At 41.4% G+C, this 13,266-nt stretch overlaps 1 long non-coding RNA gene across 7 annotated transcripts; it reads right to left on the bottom strand.

Annotated features, from left to right (window-relative positions):
* Positions 1 to 308: 308 nt before the first annotated feature.
* On the bottom strand, positions 309 to 12,212 carry LOC147488936 (uncharacterized). Of its 7 annotated transcripts, XR_015201922.1 has the most exons (6): positions 11,598 to 12,212; positions 11,093 to 11,334; positions 9,612 to 9,756; positions 8,396 to 8,643; positions 7,586 to 7,728; positions 6,698 to 7,426 (listed from the first exon to the last, which is right to left on the bottom strand). It is a non-coding gene; the product is annotated as an uncharacterized LOC147488936 (long non-coding RNA). The 7 variants fall into 7 exon arrangements; XR_015201921.1 differs by lacking the exon at positions 11,598 to 12,212 and having other exon boundaries at positions 11,093 to 11,555; XR_015201925.1 differs by lacking the exons at positions 11,093 to 11,334; positions 11,598 to 12,212 and adding an exon at positions 10,365 to 10,405.
* Between the last annotated feature and the right edge of the window lie 1,054 nt (positions 12,213 to 13,266).

The following is a 13,266-nucleotide window of genomic DNA, read 5'->3' as shown; positions in this document are numbered from 1 at the left end:
CTGGGGTGGCGACCTCCCCTATTGATGTTGATGAAACTACTGCAGAGGAGGAGGATGGGGGCAACCGTCAGAGGATGTGGCCGAAGATCCAAAGTGAAGATAACTCCAATGTTTTTGTAATGCACTTTTAGTCTTGTATTCCTGGGTACTCCCAACAGGTTATGATAGAACTTGTTTCCTGCCCAACAATTGTTTTGGATATGTTTTCTAATATAAGTATCACTTTTTGCTTAACGTATTGCACCTTACTCATTATTACATAAGTTCCTTGCATCAGGCCAGCACTTGCCTATCATACACAAATCAGATGGAGGAAATTTGCTATCATTTTCATTAACATATTAAAGGGCTCATAATATCATTACAAAGCTCGATGTTCACATCTCATGAAGTAAATAAACTTTCATTTAATTGAAAAACTATACACAAAGTTACTCATGGAACTTCTTCAACATCCTGATGTTACATGGTCGCTTGGCGTTCTCTCCCAGGGGCGTCTGCAACCTGTAGGTCCCGGATGTTCCAGCCTCTACCACAATGTATAATCCCTCCCAGTTGGGGCCCAACTTTCCATCTGTCTCCTTCTTGGTGGCTGGGGTCACCCACCGAAGCACACGGTCACCAACATTAAATTTCCGCAGCTTCACGCGCTTGTTATATTGTCTTTGCAACCTCCTGTGGTACTCTTCCAATCTGAGGCGTGCAGTGTCCCTCCTTTCCTCTGTAAGGATCCCCCGGCCAATATTCTCTCATTAACTCCTGCTTCAACAGCTTTGGTTCTGGTTGTCGCAACTACCATTTCCACCGGAATCACTACCTCCACTTTATAAGCCATAGCGAATGGCGATTCTCCGGTAGAAGTCCGCGAAGTCGTGCGGTATGCCCAAAGTACCCGGTGTAACTCTTCTGCCCAAGATCTTTTGCACTCCTCCAACTTTTTTTCAGATTATCCATTATAGTTTTGTTCGAGGACTCTGCCTGCCTATTCCCCTAAGAGGCCGAGAACCCTTGCTTTACTCTGAACGCTTGGAGAAATGCTTTCACCTTCCCCCCTATAAACTGGGTACCGTTATCCGCGATGATGGTGTGTGGGAGTCCGAACCTGCATATGATATTTTCCCATAGGAACTTTCTCACCTGTTCCTCCTTCACCTGTTGCAGAGCCACGCCCTCAACCCATTTTGTAAAATAATCTGTCGCGGCTAGCATGAACCTTCTTTTGCCGCTTGCCATGGGCAGGGGTCCAACGATATCCAACGCCCACATAGCAAACGGCCATGGATTAAAGACCTTGTGCAAGGGTTCACCGGCACGTGTATCAGCGGTGTGAAGCTCTGGCATTTCTTGCACCTCTTGGCATATTTGGTTGCATCTCTCTTCATGTGAGGCCAAAAGTACCCCTATGTTAGCAGTCGGTGAGTCGTAGTCCTCCCGGCCGAATGGCTCCTACAATCTCCTTCATGAATTTCTCCCAACACCTCTTGCACCTTCTGCGGTCCCAGACATTTCAGCAACAGTCTGTTGATACTTCGTCGGTACAAATCCCCTTCCAGTAATGTGTACCTCTGTGATACCTGCTCCATCCTTCTCCTTTCTCGCTTATCCTCTATCTCTATCCCCGAAAGGAAACTCTTGATGGGTTCCATCCACCCCGACTCTTGCTAAGTAGTTAGACATACCCCCTCTTCCTCTGCGGTACTCGGTTTGCTCAGCACACTGACTTTGATGGATCTGCCCTCGGTTCTAGGCAGTACCGTGGCAACATATGCCAATGCATCGACGTGTCTATTCTCTCCCCTGCCTAGATGAGCAAAATTGATTTTTTCGAATTTATCTGCCCTTCTCTGCAATACCTCAAAATACTTCACCATCCTTGGACATCGGGCCGCGAACCCTCCATTGACCTGACATATTACCAAGTTCGAATCTGAATACACTATCAACTCTCTGACACCCAGATCCCTGGCCAAGTCCAAACCTGCTATCACTGCTTCATATTCAGACTCATTGTTTGACGCAGCAAAACCCAGCTTCATTGATAACTCCAGGCGAGTATTCTCGGGTGTGACCAACACCACCCCAATTCCATTCTCTGTATCGGTAGCAGGCCCATCTGCAAAGACTCTCCATCCATTCCGCGTGTCCCAAGGATCCATAGGGTCATGGTTTTGGTCCACTTCCTGTTCCATAATCATCTCCTCCCCCCAGGTGGGATCCTCAGCCGAAAACTCGGCCAGGAATTCAGCCATGGCTTATGCCTTCTCCGCGGTCCTGGCTTGATACTCAATGTCATACGAACTCAGCATTACTGCCCATTTCAACATTTTCCCAGATTTCTCTGCCTTCAAGGCCTGCTTAAGTGACAAGTTGGTAACCACTACCACCGAGTGAGCATCAAAATAAGGTTTCAATTTCAGTGCAGAAAAGATCAAAACCAAGGCGAACTTCTCAATTCTACTGTATCTTGTTTCGGCATCTAACATAGTCTTGCTCTGGAAGTACACCGACCTCTCTGCCTTGTCCACTACCCTTATCAGCACTGAACTGATTGCATACTCTAATACCCCCAAATACAAATATAGCTTCTCCCCCAGCCCTTCGATATGAATATATTGAGAGCCGCGACCCTCCCGGCCAATTTCTGCACCTCTTTCACATTCTGCGGATACGGCATTTCCAACAGTGCCCTTATCTGGTCCAGGTTTGCTTCTATTCCACGGTATGTGACAATGTATCCCAAAAACTTTTCGGATGTCACCCCGAACGTGCACTTCTTTGGGTTCAACATCAGTTTGTGTCTTCGCAGTATAGAGAATGTTTCACTTAGCCTCGCCAGATGCTCCTCCTCGGTCATACTCTTCTCTACTATGTCATCTATATAGATTTCTATTCCCTTTCTGATTTTGCTTTCGAACATCTTCTCCCCCACTCTCTGAAATGTTACCCCGGCATTCTTTAGTCCAAAAGGCATTCTGGTATAACAATACGTTCCCCCCTCCACTATGAATGCGGTCTTCTCCTGGTCAAGGCCATACATCACCACCTGATTGTAGCCCATCGATGCGTCCATGAACGAGAAAATCTTGAATTTTGCGGTTCGGTCCACGAACTCATCTATTCATGGCATGGGGTAGCAATTCTTCGGGCACTCCTTGTTGACGTCCGTAAAATCCACGCACATCCTCACTTTCTCGTTCTTTTTGGGGACCACTACTACGCTTGACAACCATTCACTACCTCAATCTCATCCATTGTCTTGGCCCCGACGAGCAGCTCCTTCTCGGGCCACGGTCTGTAATTGCTATGCTGACTTGTCACCCTTTTTCGGCGCCTCTTTATCTGGTGCGCAGACTAACCCTTTCGCTGTCACCTGTTGGATGTTTTGCACCGCGACCTGATCACCCCTTATCTCATATGTTTCCTCCATTAGTCGGGAAGTGGATCACTTGATAATAAGTGGATGGGATGGCCTTCATCTCATGAATCCATTTTCTGCCCAAGATTGCGTTGTATTGTGAGTTGGTATCTACTATCATAAAATGGGTAAAAACTGTCACCGGCCCTGCGGTCATCGGCAATACCAATTCCCCTAACGTCTTCGTCATGCTGTCGTTGAAGCCGAACAAGTTAGTTTGAGGGGGCTTCATCTGCTTACTTTCAATGCCCATCTTTTCCATCGCGCCCTTGAATAACAGGTCTACTGAGCTTCCGCAGTCTATCAGGACCCTTTTTACCATGTAATTACCCATTGCGATTGTGATCACTAGTGCATCCTCGTGAGGAGAGGTCACTGACTCCAGATCCCTCGGAGTGAACTCTATCCTGTCATTTCCCTTGTCCGCCCCTGGAAGAGGTCGTGGACTACTCAGAACCTCATTTATCTGCTGCAGACTGGCTGTCCTCCTCACCTTATCTCTGTGGGAATTCCTCCCGAGCGTTTCTCCACTAAAAATAACATTAATCGTACCCAGGATCCTAGCCGTGGCCGGCACTTTTTCGACTGGCTGCACCTCCTTGATGAACTCCTTCAACTTCCCTCTCTCAATCATTCTCTCTACTAACTATTGCAACGCAAAGCATTCATTGGTGGCGTGATTTCGGACTTGATGATATGCACAAAACGGCTTTCCCTCTATTTCCCTGGGTGTGCTCTGCGGTGCTTCATAATACTGTTGTCCATTGATTAATGGCAAGATTTCTTCCAACGATTTGTTCAGCGGTGTTAGCTCTATTTCGCGGTAAGGTTTTCTCTCCCTGTATTCTCTTCTGGCTTGCTCCCTACCTCTTTCTGCTTTCTGTGTCTCCCCTGAGTGGCTTCCCTTTCTCTTCTCAACTCCTCATTTTCCTCTCTAAGTCTCCCTACCTCTTCTTGAAGCAACCTGATCGCTTCCGCCGCCGGGTCCTCGACCTCCTCATCCATTTCTTCATTTCAAACACTCACTGCTTCCTCCTCGATGGCTTCAGCCCTCACCCTTTTGGGCTCCCTCTTCCTCTTCCTCTTCCTCTTCCTCTCTTAGCTACAGTAGTCATACTCTACTCTCTCTCTTTTCTTAACAGATCGTGGACCAACTCGTTCCCACAGACGATGCCAAATGTGTTTACCACAAAAATTCCTACTGGCCTCCTTAGTCTCTCTCTTTTCCCTAACCTCATTTTTTCTCTTCACTCTTTTCTTTTCTCTCTTTTTTTCTTTTTCCTCCCCTTTTTCCTTTGAATCACTGTTTCTTTTTATATCCTCCGCCTCTTCTTTTCATCCGTTGATCTACCTTCTATCTCACAGTCAACTTTCCCACACTTGTCCTTTTAGGGTTCCGCGGCCCAGATCCTATACACCCCATCCCTTCTTTCTTATCGTGCCTTCGGTTTGACCCTGACACCCCCTGGATCCCTTTTCTTTATGTGGCCCACATTCTTCTAGAGTGTTGCGGACTTGCTTCAGTGTTTCGCGTTCTCCTCTCCTTATTCCACTTCAGGCCCTAGGTCATGGCATCTCATTGGTCATAAAATAGGCTGATACAATCACCTATTGTATCATATCCTCTCCTTTTTTTTGGCTAAAAGATAATTGTATTAATAAAAAAAAAAAAAAAAAATTGTTTACACCATGTGAGAACCTTGTGTAGGACTGTAGGCTCTCCAACTTTACAATGCTTAAGTAAATTTGTAGTATGTAAGGTGCTGATTCTCAACTCTTGATACGAAGGGAGGTTTAGTTGCCCACCACTGCTTCACTCCATTTGGAGGCGAAGCTCCTTTCTTGACGCACGCATCTGCTCCAAAGTTAATTTCCCTCCAAGTAATAATAATCATGATATTAACTTTGGCTCAACTCTCTCCCAATCTGCCTTGACCAACCAATGCACAATGTTTTCCTGGAAGGCTTTGACTGCCGATGTGGAATCTGATTCCACCCAAATCTCAGTCCAACCAAACTCGATGGCCTTCTTTATCCCCTCCACGATTGCTTTTGATTCAGCCACATAGTTACTAGTCACCCCTAGCCTACCTATCAAGGTTCCAACCACCTCTTCAGTGTGAATTATAATCATAGTTCCCCCACCAGCGACACCAGGGTTGCCTCGAGCACAACCATCAGTGTTAACCTTGAGAAAGTTGTGAGGTGGTGCTGTCCAATAGCACTCAACTTATCTTGGAGCTGTCCTCATTTTGTTATGCAATCCCAATGCGTGCAGACTTGCCAAGTCTTAAAATGTGTTACTCATGACTCCATCAGACTTGTGATAGGCATTTAAGATGGTTTTTCTCATCTGTGACCTCACCTGACCATCTCTTGGTCTTGTATTTTCATACAATAACTTGTTCCTTGTTTTCCAGATTGTCACAAGGCATGTAATTGCAGCTGGAGACCGTAAGTCCTTAGCAAGTGGGCTCCTTATCATATCCTACTCTTCTCGTTTGAGAAAGCTTACTGGACATCAAGCCTTATCCAGTACTCGAAGGTTTCATAAAAAGGAAAAGAGTACCGAAACTTCCATCAGTTACTCTGTTTTTGATAGAACCAACTCCACATCCTGCATTTCAGTCTAAACTCAGGTTCGGAAATAGCATTATATTGGAGAGCAAGGTGAACAGTCTTCAGGCCGACTTTCAGTTAATCCTGAAGGCCATTGTCCAGAACAGGGATCTCTATTGCAGGGTCTTGCTTACATTTAACCGAGCAGGGGGTCTTCTCTAAACTGGTGTTTCCTGACAACAGCACGTCTACCGGACCGAACTTTTATAGAACAACAACAATACACCGTACTGGTCGCTCTTATAATAGTTCTTTAAAAACGACTGATATTATCTTTTATCACAATAACTTTTTGCATTACCTTGTATCTTGTCCTCTTCTTCTCTTTAAGGAAGATTCTGCAACCTCAAGTCCCATCTAGATATCCATTTCTATCAGTTGTTCCAGTGCTGTTACAACCTCATCCATGTTCAGTCTGAACTCAGCTGCTACAGATAGGCATTGGATTGCAAGATAAGCTGCCTTCTGGCCATTTCAGTGAGTACAGACCCCTAAGGCGGCTGTCTAGAAAGTTAATAAATTTAAGTCTGTTGTTTAGGTAAAGCTTTGCCAACTGCACTAGGATTCGTTAGAATTCCATCCGATTCTTATCAAATGCTTGTTGACCAGATAATATTTCAAGAAGAACAACTCCAAAGCTATAACATCAAAATAAAGAGGATCTTTAGAAGCGTATATCTACTATTCGTTTAAAGTGAAATTCCAAAATTGTCAACAAAGTACGTGGTTCGGCGTGAGCCTAATCCACGGCAAAACCACATGGGAGTATCTGAAAGGGAATTTTAAAATCAGGGGAAAAGTATATGCTGAGAAGAAGCGATGTCCCCTAGGAGTTGCCAAAATTCCACTACGCACTCCATCAGATGAGGGCCCTCAAAAGTTACACAGAGAATTAGATGAATAAGTGCATTTCACACTAGTTGTTTCGTTGATTTCTCTGTATCCAGAAGCTGCAGAGGAGCATTAGGCACATAAAGACACGTTTACAATTGATTATACCTGTACAAACAAACTCAGGAGCAGTATATCCAAAAGTCTCCATTACCCTAGTAGAGACACGTCTCTCCCCCAAACCAGACAGCTTAGCCCTGTAGTTCTACGATTGGAAGGTCAATATGTGATAAGAAATTGAATACCAAGGGAAAAAGAATGATAACAAATTGAACGCACGATATGAGAGTTTATATGTATAGTAGCCGGCATTACAGAGATATCATAGTAGCAATAACTTTACAGTCTACTGGTACATACCAAATCAAGAAGAATATTAGAACTCTTGATATTGCGATTTATAACGTATGTTTCAGGACTGAAGAAAGGCAAGCCGCTTCGCAGCCCCCAGTGTGACCTTCATTGAGAGGCCCCAGGAAAGTTTTGGGACATAAGAACCTCCTGCAACAAGAATTCGGATTTTAAGCACATACATAAACAACCTTCCCCAGTCCGAAAAAGTAAAAAGCTTCCTCAGTACAAAAACCTATGTTTATTCTTAGATTAAACAAGGAAAATAGAAGTTAAATCCAGGATCAATGTAATGATTCTGGAACTTACTCCTAAGGATATGATCATCCCAGCTTTCTTGACACGTGAACTCATAGACATTCAAATTGGAGGACCCCATCCTCAATGCAGTTCCCAATCAACCTTACCAGATTGGAATGGTAGTAATGCTGCCCCAAATAATTAATTTCAGTCTGCACCGGAGTAACAAACAGTTGGCAAACTTGGAATGTAAAAGTGCCCCCATAAAACATAGTGACTTGGAGCTCTTAGGATCACATAAGAGCTATAAGCCCAGAAAAAAGTTTGTGCAACCCTGATGAGCAGTCCTAATTGTGATCTACTCAAGTATCGACAACAAAACAACATAAGAGCAGTCCAATACAACATCTAAAACAGTATGGTCTGCATTTTGGCACCAATTGAGCGCCAAAATCGCCATGCAATACATGTGCTATCTCCCATGCCTTTTGCCTTGTGCTATCTATATTCACAGGTTGGCATGGGGGATAGCAGTACTGCTATAAGTAGCGGTCGGCAGTTCTCGTGTCGTCCACCTTTTCTTTTACCTTATTTGGATTAAATGATATAACAGGCAACAGGGCTTGTGTAGTCTAGACTTATTTGGCAGCCATAAATAACATATTGCATTCAAACTTGCTTGCAAAGTTGGCTTGGAACAACATGCCTTTAGAAGGCCTTTGGCACCCTCCCACGCTAAAACTACACAATGATAACATAAGCAATGCATTCAGACTCGATACACACTACTAAATGTGATACACATACGCGAAAATATCAACAAGAGAAGCTATCTCTACGCTTCAGAAAGTAATTTATTAAGGGGGGGGGGGGACTTACCAACCATTCTCGGTGGCCCTTGAATGGCGAATCTGATTTATTAATTCTGACAGCAACGGCAAGGCCCGCATCCCAGATCTTGGTAGGAGTTAGCTTGTGTTGGTCACTCCAACCCTTCTACACCAAACCAAAGCACCAATCTCCCACAATATTATCAGGGTTGAAATTTCTCGTGGCAGTTTTGAGTTCTCTAAAGCTGAAAATCTTTAAGATGGGGGTCTTAAACTCTCCACCTTCAATCTGAGGAGCTGGAGTCAGAGAAATCAACATGAATTCTCATTCTAAGTTCTAACACCTTTTGCAAAGTGAACTCACATGAAACCAACTACATGTTCTTGAACAAAATTCGCAAATGTGTTTGTTTCAAGTGTTGAATGGTGATGATTAAAAGGTGTTTGGTTAAAATGCTACATTGTGTGCTGAATGGGGTATGCCAAATGTGTTTTGCTTAACTAGTGTTTCACTCAAGTTTTCAACAAACAGACTTTAAATTCAACGAGAATTATTACCACATCTCGTAGAAATGCAAAAATTGAACTCCTCCTCGTCAGCAACAGCAAATTACGATAATTTATTACTGTGAGTAGACTGCAGAGTAGAGAAGTTCGAGAAATATGTATGGTTCTAATTTTGTTGCGTCTTTCATCAGACGCAGTTGGGCCTCCATATTACTAGTTGGCGAGCGACAAACTAGTTTTGGCCTTCAACTTCTACTTGTCGGACTAAATTCAGACCACACTCCTCACAAAACATAGAGAGAGTTCTTCAATAAACGATCTGACCCTAGCTATAAGTCTATAACGCTATTTTTTTTTTTGGTAAAGATCTATAACGTCTATAACGCTATTTAACTATTCTATCTTCAGGATGGCACCAATATACACCCTTAACGACTGTGATCATATTTTTACCTAAAAAAAATTTTAAATTTAAAATTTAAAAACAAATAACGAATGTGATCATACAACTAATTCTCAGTGTTTTACCAAAAAAAACGAATTCTCAGTGTGTCCTGAAAGGTAACACAACACAAGAAATTGTGGATAAATTGACCATAATTTTGATATATATGGCAAAATCAAGAAGTACAAACTAATTACAAAAATTGTAGTACAGTAAATAATCTCATGGTTTAAATGAATCAGAGTACCGCCAAACCATCGTGAATGTTGTTCAAATGAATTACTTACAGTTCTAACATATTCATTATACTCACGTTAACTGTATAAGGAGGATGTTGTTGGCCGAGGATCAGAACCCACATACGCACCATGGCATCCTCTGCACTTCACCTCAAAGCAGTACCCAATCAACCTCACTAGATTGGAATGGTAATACTTCCCCAAGTAATAAATTTCTGTCTGCAACGTTGTAACAAACAGTTAGAATACTTGGAAAATAAAATTCTTTCCAATGAAATTATGGTAACTTGGAATGCTTAGGATCACCTAAGAACGTTCCTCGAAAAAAAAGGGCCTCTTAAGAACTATATGTGATGAGATTTTTGTAAAATCGTACTAACAATATCACTTTCCCAGTAACATGTACGTGCAATACAGATAGCAGTTCTAATTACGATCTATTCTATCGCAGACAGCAAAACTAGTGCTAACTACTCAGCCACCTCTATTAAGATTGCCAATGGAATGTTGTTATCTGTTGCCATAGATCAAGGATCTGATTTAAATGACTTTCTCTATTCAACATACACCTGTACTAGTTGATGCTATCTATATATATCCTTTGACTAAATGTGGTTATCAGTTTCCAAAGATGAAGAGATATTCTCTCTCATAATGTAAACTCTATAAATACCTTTGCAATAGACGGAACAAGTATACCATCATATTCATTTTCATTACCATTGTTTTACTACAAAAACAACATAATATGATAATAGCAGTCCAATACAACAGCTAAAACAGGTGTTATATGCACTTTAACACCAATTGGACTTTAATCGCCATACACTGCATGCAGGGCCGCAGGCATGGCTAACAGGGGCTATAGCTCCCCCTCCTCTAAATTTCTAACAGAACAAGATATATTACTAAATGTATACACTTTATATAGACATTTACTATATATATACTAGTTAACATACTTCTATTTATACACATTTTACAAGTGTAGACATGGATTGGTTCTTTTTTTAAAAAAATTCCAAAAAGTTTAAGATACCTAAAAAATACCCCCCAAAAAAAAAAAAAAATACATACATAAAAATATAATAAAATCTACAATCCTGGTTCCGCCCGACTGTATGTGCTATATTCACAGGAAAGCATTAGGGATTGTAAAGCTATAAGTAACAGAAGGCAAAAGTTGTATCGTCTGTACATCAGTACGTAATCCACTGCAGAAACTGTGTTGTTCTCCATTTGTTTTCCCATATTTGGTTTAAATGATCTACAGGACGGGCGCCAGAACATGTATCGACTGTGACTTATTTGGCGGCCAAAAATAACAGATGCCCATTGCATTAAAACTTGCTAGGGAAAACAGTGTTAAGCAACATGCCCCAAAAGGCCTATTTGGCACCCTCACATGCTAGTATACAAACATTGCAAGTATATATAATATGCTGAATGCATTTAGACCCGATACACACTTCTAAATGATATGCACACTCGAGATATCATAAGAGAAATTATTTTTGTACGTATTAGAGTAGTTTATAAGGAGGGTGATACTCACCAACCATTCTTGACGGACTGGAAATGATTCTGGTTTATGAATTTTACCAGCAACAGCCATGCCCGTCCCAAGTTTAGTAGGAGTTAACTTGTGTTGGTCAATCCAACCATTGTATACTAAACCAAAACTGCCTTCTCCCAGAATATTATCAGGGCAGAAGCTCCTGGTGGCAGCTTTGAGTTCTCTTAAGCTGAAAATCTTCAAGTTGGGGGACTTGAGCTCTCCACCTTCAATCTGAGGAGCTGGAGTCACATAATTAAATAAATGAGAATTCTCTATTTGAATTATAATAAAATGATTGAGTCGCCTTTCTTATGCCAATTGGGAAACAACCAAGTGAACAAAATAACACATGATGGGCAGAACAATAGTACTGCTTTATTGACAAGTTTAGAAATTAGAAGTCCAAAATTAATTCTTACAAGGAAACTTTAAAACAGGTTTCCAGTAGCTGAAATAAGTAACACTATGACTTCGAACTGCATGTTGGAACGACTGTTATTACCAGAATGGGAAGAAATGCAAGTATTGATATTCTGGTCTAGTGCAACCGAAACAGGCCTTGTCAATAACGGAATACACGGACGATGATGGTTGAAGTGGTGGAAGCAGAGTCATCCTCTCGAATGGCGTTGTGGAAGTAAGTTATATTCGTCATTCTTCCCCTTTGTGTGAATTATTGGAGGGGAAGAAAATTAGTTCAAATCAAATACTAGGAGAAATCCGACTTGCTGTCTCTTTCGTAGGAAAGCTTCTAACTAATTTCCTCCCAACTCTGTTGTATTTGATTGGTCTACTGCAGAAGTCCTTCCTCAAATATTAACCATATAAACTTTATAGCCAACTTGAATGTGTTCAAGTCTGTAGAAAATTAGCACAACATCTTCCGTAAAATTACTACCGGCCACATCTCGTAGAAATGCAAGAATTGAACTTCTCCTCGTCAGCAACAGCAAATGTATGAGAATTTATTGTTGTGAGTAGACTGTAGAGTAGAGAAGTTCGAGAAATCTTTACAAGTTTCTGATCTTCAACTTCTACTTTCGGACTAAATTCAGTCCACATTCCTAACAAAACATAGAGAGTTGTTCTATAAACGTTCTGATCCTAGCTATGGCTCCATGTAACTTATTCTTGTCATAATATCTTTCTCGAGGATGGTACAAATGTACAATATACATATACATATAATCATATATCTTACTATATTAGAAAAATATGGGGGTCGATGAACAGTAATTTTCACGTACATCACAGGGGTATTTTCGTCTTTTCGCATCTAAAACAACAGGGGCAGTTTCGTCATTTTGCACCTAATAGAAATTTCTATCCGCTTCTCTGTTTTTCCTCTCTTCATCTCCACTCTTTCTCTCTCTGCTCGACTCTCCTCTACAAATAAATTAAATGAATTTAATTTCAGAAAGAAACTCTCCAACTCAGAAAGAAACTCTCCAATAGATTGAATTTGGTAGTTAAAAAAAGGTATGTTCTAGCTTTCTCACTCTACAGATTGAATTTCACCAATTGTAATTTTGTACATAAAAAATCAATCTGTTTTACGAAATGTCTGAAATAAACTTTGTATATCCATGTTTATAAATTATAATAAGCTCTCCTTCTTCATCTCCCCGGCCCCTTTCGTTCTCTTTTCAATCTTCGACCTAAAAAGAATGTAAAAGAAAAATATCGATTGTTTGTTCATGTTGATAGAGTATTAGAGTATATGTGTTAGTCTCTACCTTATTCATCTTAATTTTCTATGTCAGCAGCATATGCATTTAGATTTTAGATCAATATCTACTGTTCACGACTTCTTGCTATTTGTAGTTGTGGTGGGTTGTGGGAGCAAGCGAAGAATTTGTTTGGTGAGATGGTTACAATACGTTATTAGATGCAGTATGTAAAGGTGGACAAATGGATTTGGCTTTTGTGATAATGTCTGAGATGATGGTGAAGAATGTATTGCCTAATGTTGTAACTTATAGCACCATGATTGATGGTTGTGCCAAAGCTAGAAAATTAGAGGAAGCTTGAGGCTTGAGCCCAACGCCCTATCTTGGGGATACTAAAGGGTTGTGTGTTCCTTGTCAGTCCTGAGTGGTGCTAACACAATAGTTCATTACTGTAAAATGGCGAAGACCACAATCTGACCAAGTAAACCCCGTTTCTTCAAG

The sequence above is a fragment of the Coptis chinensis genome, chromosome 7 (assembly GCF_015680905.1).
Source record: "Coptis chinensis isolate HL-2020 chromosome 7, ASM1568090v1, whole genome shotgun sequence".
NCBI classification, from domain to species: Eukaryota; Viridiplantae; Streptophyta; class Magnoliopsida; order Ranunculales; family Ranunculaceae; genus Coptis; species Coptis chinensis.
Note: the sequence above shows the minus strand (reverse complement) of the source record. Positions and strands in the feature narration are given on the sequence as shown.